The 8,704-nt window shown below is 43.0% G+C and overlaps 1 long non-coding RNA gene across 1 annotated transcript; it reads left to right on the top strand.

Annotated features, from left to right (window-relative positions):
• The first annotated feature begins 1,953 nt into the window (after window positions 1–1,953).
• Window positions 1,954–3,758, top strand: LOC125723820 (uncharacterized). The gene is made up of 3 exons (XR_007386980.1): window positions 1,954–2,097; window positions 2,289–2,403; window positions 3,498–3,758. It is a non-coding gene; the product is annotated as an uncharacterized LOC125723820 (long non-coding RNA).
• The last annotated feature ends 4,946 nt before the right edge of the window (window positions 3,759–8,704 follow it).

Here is an 8,704-nt window from a genome sequence, read left to right as displayed (position 1 = left end):
GAAAGACAGATTAGGAAGGGTGGAACGGATGGAAGAAAAGGACCGGGAGTGCATGGAGGGAACACCGGGGGACAAGGAGCAGAGAAGGGTGGAACAAAAGGACGAGGAACGAAGACAGGAGAGCAGGGCGAGAAGGAGGAGGAAAAAAGGGGAGTCCGAGGGAGCCCCAGCGGGCGACGGGAGGCAGCCAGAGGGGACCTCGGAATTGCCGAGGAGGTAGGGCGAGGGACTGACATAGGGACTGAAGAGGGAGCCAGAGGGGAGACCAGGGAAGGCGAAGAGGGAGCTGGAAGGTACCCTGGCGAGGGCAAGGAGAGGGGGGGAGCCACAGCCGGTGGCGACGTCTTCCGACGCGCCAGAGCAGGAGGAGCTGCAGGCGACAGGGGAGTTCCCCTCAGGGAACCCGCAGGCGACCGTTGAGGAACCGGCGGAGGGAGCGAGGCAGGGCGACAAGGTTGTGAAGGGGGACCTGCAGGCGATTGCCGACCCGGGGGGCCAGGACCTGCAGGCGTCGACCGAGCCTTGGTGCCGGTGAGGGAGGACGAGCCAGGGGGCAGGGCAGCAGGGACCCCAGTCTTACGTCTGTGTCCCCTCCCCTTGCGGGACACAGACATAACGACCCCCGGTTGGGGTCGAGGTCGCCGGGGTGAGGGCGAAGGAGTTCACAATGTTAAGTTCACAATGGTAACTGAGCTGCAGCCTGCTTGATTATTAATAAAACAGTACAAATTCAACAGTGTCAGCGCCCTATTTAACCGCTGGTCCTTATTTTATTTTATTTTTTTTAAAAAAAACTTTGACAGAATAAAGCCTTAGTTATTTTAATAAACACGCTTTTTTCAGTAAATGTTTGTTTATGCTCATGTGCACAAACACACACAGTGCTTTAGAGTTTAACTTTAAGTCTGTGAAAGTATAGGACCGGAATGTGTATCCAACTGTTTTTGTTAATGTTTAAAGGTATAACAAACTTTAGCTGCCTTTCTTAAATGGCCAGAAAAAAAATTGGCTCAACACTATTAATAGTTTATATGAGAATGGGATCTTTGCAAGAGTCACAATCCTATCAGTCAAGTATAACCTGACAAGGAAACATCTGTTTCATTTATTTCAAAGCTGACACTTTGTGCAAAAGCTGTTTCCTCATTTCCCTAACAGCCACCAGAATTGGAGGGTCCTTAAAGACCTTCCATAAGAGGAGACTGATGCTGTTTAAGTATTTGATGGGGGAACCCTGCAATGAAATTCATAACATTTCAAGATGTATAGATCGTAAAACGTCTTGTATACACCCATGGTATCGGATGGTGGAATACTGAACAGGTCTGTTAAAGGATTAGGAGCTATGACACTGCATTTTGTGAAAGATGCTCCATCTATAATTACGTTGATTTCAGTTCATTGTATTTCAGTCACACTACGAATACAAACAAATTACTGGTCCGACATTGTCGCTTACAGAATGTTAGTGGCTGACTGGAATAGACAGGTGAGTGTAATATCCGAACATCACAGGCGTCATTTCCTCATTACAAAGGCATGGATTCGTATCTGACCACTGTAGGATCATTTCATTATGGCACTGACACCAGTTCCTTGAGCTGCTCAAAGTCGGAAACACCACTCGCAGCACACCATTTGTCAAACAACAAAGATTTCTCACGAGCAAACTCAACATGGCTTTGGCTGGTGGTTTTATCCAGCTTCAGGAAATTCTGCCGGTAAGCCTCAGGTACCAGTTCGTATGCCTCTAGCACAGTAGCCTTAACAATGTCATAATCTAGGCTCTGTTCTATTGCCAGAGTCGAGCAAACTTCCTGAGCCTTCCCCACTTGCACTGCAGAAGCAGTGACCACAATTGTCTAGGCCAGTTCAAGGTTGTAGCAATCCTCTCAAATATAGCAAAATAAGCATCTACCTCATTTTCCCGAAACACAGGAACAAGACCGATATGGCGACTAACATCAAAGCCAGAATTTCCACCTCCAATTTCCTGGGAGACTGGTGAACCTGAGGGAGAACAAAGGCTAGACCGAGGAGCGTCTGGGGCACCAGCCCGGTCACGGGCGGGCAGGCCAGCTTGAGGGGCTGTACTCGGTGAGTGTACTTTACGAGGAAGGGGCACAGGTTTTTGTTCACCCATACTCATTCTGTGCAATACCACCTCCTTGTCAGCCTCAACCTCCACTGCCCGGACACGGAGTAGCTGAGCCTGGTACTCCTGCCTTTTTATCTCCAGTTCCAGCTCCCTAAACCGAATTGTCAGCAGCAGTTCCTCCCTGTTTCAGCGTGTATCGCCAAGATCCATGCGGATCCCTGTCCCCAGATCAACGCCGCCGGCTTCCGCTGCAGCCATCAACCGTACGGGAGTGGATGTAACACTCGGTGAGCCACCTAACTCAGGTAGGATACAGTGTCGAATTAGGCCGCCCTGCAACACTTGCTTTATAACCCACTTAGAGGCTTCAGCGGGGACCGAAACATTAAAGAACTCCGCTATTCCTAGCAGATCGTCCTTACTGCACTTATCGAACTGTTAGAGTGTGGAGTAGAGGGTGAAAGCAACGAGGTCGAACTGAGCCATTTCCACTACACAACCACACACACCCCCAAACAAAATAAACCGCCAGACAAACACCGGAAAAGGGAAAGGAACAGACGAGCCCCCAATTTCTGTTACAATCCTCAGTCTAGGGTTGAGAACCGACAGAAAGGTAAAGGGAAAGGAGAGGGGAAAACAAGACAACCAAGGGATGGGAAAAGGGAACACGGGACACAGAGATCTTTTTTTTGTATTTTTTATATTTATTCAAAGACGCTTTACAAACAAACAAACAAATTTATTTTTGTATAGCACATTATCACAACATTACATTGTCTCAAAGTGCTTTACAGCATCCGCACCCAAAACCCCCAGTGAGCAAGCCAAAGGCGACAGTGGCAAGGAAAAACTCCCAAGAAGGAAGAAACCTTGGGAGGGACCAGACTCAAAGGGGGAGCCCATCCTCCAGGGGCCGGCAGGGATAGTACAAACACTAGGTGCAACAAACTTCGGGAGTGACACGGCCAAAACAATAAACAAAACAGCACTAATGAACAATTCCAAGCTAAGCTAATTCTAAATGAAATGAAAATGGGAAAACGAAATGACAAAAACTAAATTTGACTCCATCACCAAAACAACAGTAAACCATACGTACGCATAAACAAAAGACAGTCACTCCTTACGCATCGAGACGGACACGAACATACGGGAAACACAAAAACCAGAGCGACAGTGTCCAAGGGGGCAAACAAAAGAATAGTCAAGAGGAAGGTGGGAGATCACAGAAGCCAGAAAAGCGAACAAACCAAAGCGAAAGTACAAAAGGCAAAGCGAAAATCAGAAACCAATACACCAAAACTGTCATACACAAGTAATCCAAAACGCAAGCAAACCAAACAATAATCCAACAATGAGCAGAGCTCCCGCTGTTCTCCTGCCATGGCTTTTTCAGTCCTAGATCCAGAAGCAGCATCGAAGGCCAGGGGCGTGTCCAGGTCCAGGAGGCGGAGTCGAAGGGAGCAACATGCGAATGACGGCGATCAGGATCTGCAGAGCAACCCCTCCCCTGAACCTTACGGCACGTAACATAGTGAATAAGGAGTACCTCATCAAAGTGCTGTACATCAAAGTCCTTCAGAAGTTATGTGTGTAATGAAGAAACTGCACAACACCCAAGGGTCTGCATGAGACTGCAAATACACACATGTACACATACAAGGGATAATGATTTATTATTATTATTATTATTATTATTATTATTATTATTATTATTATTATTGGGTTTTATTCTTTTCTTTTTATTTTAGTTTTTTTTTTATTATTTAAATTTTTTTTTACTATGTACTATGTACTAAGTGTACCATATGGCACAATAACCACTGGGTACACAACATCCTTTACCGAGCAATACACACTAACTGCATATGCTACTATAAGGGTGGGCAATCTTATCCAGAAAGGGAGGCTGTGTTTGCAGGTTTTTTTGGGATAACCGTTCGATCAGTTGCTCAAACCCATATATGCGAACTCTTCAGTCGATCAGTCTTCTATGTACTACTCTATGTATGGAGTTGCAGTGAAAAGCTGCATGGCTAACGGCCCTTTCTGGATAAAATTAGCCACCCCTGTGCTAATCAATACTTTGCAGTCTGAGAATTCTCCCTATTGCTCACTACAGACAGTTACCGTACTTATGACCAGAGACCCACACAACGATTACGTTTCAAATTACATTTTCAGACAACTTGACATTATATGTGATCATAGAGCTAAATTATTCCTTATTAGGTATTAAAGATTATTACATTTCTTACGTATAGGGTGACTATACCCTTTTACCCTTATAAACCATCGACCAATCAAAATGAGGGATACGCCCCCTTCTCACTTATGACGGCAGAAGCGGAGCCAAATTTAATCTCCGCCCATTGTACCAACTAATTTTTTTTATAGCTGCATTGTCTAGAGTGGTGGGAGGACCGTTTGGAGCGGCATCCTCCTGGACCAACATGGAAACGGATGGTGACATAGACACATAGAACCTTTCAGCTATAATCAAAGGCAATTATAGATTATTCTGTAAAATATGGCAACCAGCTTCAGTCCACTTACCAGATGATACTAAAGATCTAGTATTCCGAGAGTGTCTCAATTGTCAATGGAACCCTGCTTTAATGCACACTTAAACATGTATAGACCACTATCGGCTGACTGACACTGCTATCCTGCTCTAATACAGTATTGTGCTTTTGTTTTCCTTATCAAATGTAACTTTAAACTACAACCCCAAATCAGAAATAGTTGGGACGGTATGTAAAATGAAAATCAAACTGAAAACAGTACTGTTAAATTATCTTTGACCTGTATTACATTGAAAACAATATAACAGCACATTATTTAATGTGTTCCTCATGAATTTTTTTTTTTTTTTTTTTCTTTTCAAAATAAACACGTATTCCAATGTTGGTTCTTGCAACACATTTCACAAAAAGTTGGGACAGGAGCAATTTAGGGCTAGTAATAAGGTAAATTGGTTAAATAATGATGTGATTTGAAGCAGGTGATGTCAACAGGTGATTGTAATTATGATTTGGTACAAAAGCAGCATCCAAGAAAGGTCTAGTCCTTTAGGAGTAAAGATGGGCCGAGGATCGGCAGTTTGCCAACAAATACGTGAGAAAATTATTGAAATGTTTAAAAATAACGTTCCTCAAAGAAAGATGGGAAGAGATTTGGATATTTTACCTTCAACAGTGCATAACAGGAATTTCAGTATGTAAAAGACAAGGGCGCAAGCCGAAGCTGAACAACCGTGAACACCGATCCCACAGGCGGCCCTGGAAGACCTATGTTAACAGTGTCCAGAAGCGCCGTTGACTTCTCTGAGTTTGGAGGCATCTGGGTCAGACCATCAGACAGTGGAAACATGTACTGTGGTCAGACGAATCATTATTTCGGGTATTTTTTGGGAGAAATGGGTGCCGTTTGCCCCGTACTAAAGAAGAAAAGGATCATCCAGACTGTTATCAGCAACAAGTCCAAAAGCCAGGGTCTGTCATTGTGTGGGGTTATGTCAGTGCCCTTGGCAAAGGTAACTTGTACATCTGTGATGGCACCATTAATGCTGAAAAGTGCATAGAGATTTTGCAGCACAAAATGCTGTCTTCAAGAAGACATCTTTTCCTGGGACGCCCATGCATATTTCAACAAGACACTGCAAAACCACATTCTGCACACATTACAAAGTCCTGGCTGCAGAGGAAGAGGGTTTGGGTACTTGACTGGCCTGCCTGCAGTCCCAACCTGTCTCCAATAGAGAATGTTTGGCGCATTTTGAAGCGCAAAATGCGACAACGCAGACCCCGTACTGTTGCCTACCTTAAGACTTGTTTGGGGCAAAATTACACCTGAAACACTTCATCACTTGGTGTCTTCGGTCCCTAAATATCTTAAGTGTTGTGAAAAGGAATGGAAACATTACAAAGTGGTAAATGCTTTACTGTCCCAACTTTTTTTTAAATGTGTTGCAAGAATCAAAATTGGAATACGTGTTTATTTTGAGAAAGACAATAAAATTCATGAGGAACACATTAAATAATGTGCTGTTGTATTGTTTTCAGTGTAATACGGGTCAAAGATAATTTAAGTACTGATTTCACTTTGATTTTCATTTTTCATACCGTCCCAACTTTTTCTGATTTGGGGTTGTAGATTTCTATACTGTATGTGCATGTATATATTTTCTTCAATTCAATTTTATTTCTAGAGCGCTTTTAACAATTGATAATTTATCAATTGTCACAAAGCACTTTACATTTAATCGGCCAGAACCCCACCAAGCAAGCCTGAGGTGACAGTTTCTAGGAAAAACTCCCTCTAGCAGGAAGAAACCTTGAGAGGAACCTAGACTTGGAAGGGTACCCCATCCTCCTCTGGGTGACTGGGAGCATGAAACTGCATTTATATTGACATTCATTAGAATTCATATAGTTATAAAGTCCCAGTTGGTTTCATGTAGTTATCTCCATGGGTCCAGGTGTGGGTTCACACGATGTAGTGTCGGCTCGGTATCAGCTCGGAAAAGAGAAGATGGAGAAGAGTTATTGCCCTACACCTAACCTAACCTCTGGCAGGACTAAAGTAACTATGACAGCCTGGCTAGAAGAGAGACCTGGAAGGAAGCACAGATATGAGGGTTTCCAGGGGTTTTGGCGTCAAGCCAACCCGCCGTCCACAGCTTAAGTGATCGGCGAGAGTGGCAGGACGACAGCACCAATCCCTCCTTTGACCTATAATCTCAAATGACTATGAACCTCCAGATTTCCCATTCACCTTAGAAAAGGGGATTTAACTATCCAAAAAACTGGCTAAAGAGGTACGTCTTAAGCCTTGACTTAAAAGCAGAGATTGTGTCTGGGTTCCGAACACTAATAAGAAGTTTATTCCATAGCTGTGGTGCTTTATGAGCAAATGCTCTTCCCCCAAAAGTAACGTTCTTTATTCTGGGTATGGATAGAAGTCCTGCAACTTGTGATCTAAGCGTACAATTCAGAATGTAGTTGCAAATGAGGTCACTCACATGCTTCCGTGCAAGACCATTTACAGCTTTAGGTTAAGAGCAGTGTTTTGTAGTCAACACAAAATCTAACTGGCAGCCAGTGCAGTGAAGATAAAATTGGGAAAATATGATCATATTTTTTAGTTTTGGTGAGGACTCTGGCTGCTGCATTCTGGACTAGCTGGAGTTTATTTAATGACCTATCTGGACAGCCGGAGAATAAGACATTACAGTAATCGAGCCTGGCGGTAATAAATGCATGAACCAATTTCTCTGCATCTTGAAAGTGTTTCTTAACTTGGCAATATTACGCACGTTAAAGTAGGCAGTACACCTAATGTTAGAAGCATGTACATCAAACAAAAGATCAGAATCTAGAATAACACCAAGGTTTTTAACAACAGTACTTGGTGTAATACTGTAGGTAGTCCATCCAGATTGACTGTGGTGTCCAATAGTTTACTTCTGGTGGCTTTAGTGCCAGTAAGAAGAACCTCAGTCTTGTCTAGGTTTAACTGGAGGAAGTTGTCTGACATCCACTTTTTGGATGAAGTTGCTGTTTATCTACTGGTTTGGCTGATGTATATAATTGAGTATCATCTGCAAACCAATGAAAGCTAACTCCATGCTTACGTATAACTAAGCCTAAGGGTAACATGTATAGTGAAAATAGTAGGGGAGCTAAAACGGAACCTTGTGGCACTCCGTATCTGACCTTGACATCTTCTGAGGAATCACTATTTAGATTCACATACTGATAGCGGTCTGACAGGTAAGATTTAAACCAAGAGAGTGCCACTCCCCTTATGCCTACAGTATGTCCAAACCTATGTAGGAGAATGGCATGGTCTATAGTATCAAAAGCAGCACTAAGGTCAAGCAGCTCTAGGAGTGAGGCACAGCCTTGGTCAGCAGATAGAAGATCATTTATTATCTTCAGTAGAGCAGTCTCTGTGCTATTATGAGCTCTAAACCCAGACTGAAATCGCTCATAAATCTGGTTCTCCTGCAGAAATGATGTTAGTTGACTAGCTACAACTCTCACTATTATTTTAGAGATAAATGGTAGATTAGAGATTGGTCTAAAGTTTATCATTTCCAAGGGATGCAAGTTTGGCTTCTTCAATAGGGGATTAATTACTGCTAGTTTAAGAGATTGTAGACGGCCGATGCTGATTGAGGAATTATCTATTGCTAGTAGCGGTTCAATCAATGCCGGGAGCATCTCTTTGAGAAATTTTGTTGGAACAGGGTCTAGCATACAAGTAGATGAATTTGAAGATAAAATTAAGGACATCAGTTCTGACTGGTTAACCATGGTAAATGCTTCAAATAGGGCGATTGCACCATTAGTACATGCCGTGTCATGGACAGAGAATGTAGTTATTGGAATATTCAAAATGTTCTGTCTAATTGAACATATTTTTTGGTCAAAAAATTTCATAACGTTGTCACTGGAAAATAACTCGGGCACACTTTCAGTAGTGGTCTGGTTATTAGTCAGCTTGGACACCATAGTAAATAGGAATCTAGGATTATTTCTTTTTATTTCAATTAGTTGTGACAGATACTATGATTTATCGGCACTAAGAGCCTTTTTG

Source organism: Brienomyrus brachyistius, unplaced genomic scaffold (assembly GCF_023856365.1).
Source record: "Brienomyrus brachyistius isolate T26 unplaced genomic scaffold, BBRACH_0.4 scaffold51, whole genome shotgun sequence".
In the NCBI taxonomy this organism is placed as follows: domain Eukaryota; kingdom Metazoa; phylum Chordata; class Actinopteri; order Osteoglossiformes; family Mormyridae; genus Brienomyrus; species Brienomyrus brachyistius.
This window is presented reverse-complemented; position numbering and strand designations above follow the sequence as displayed.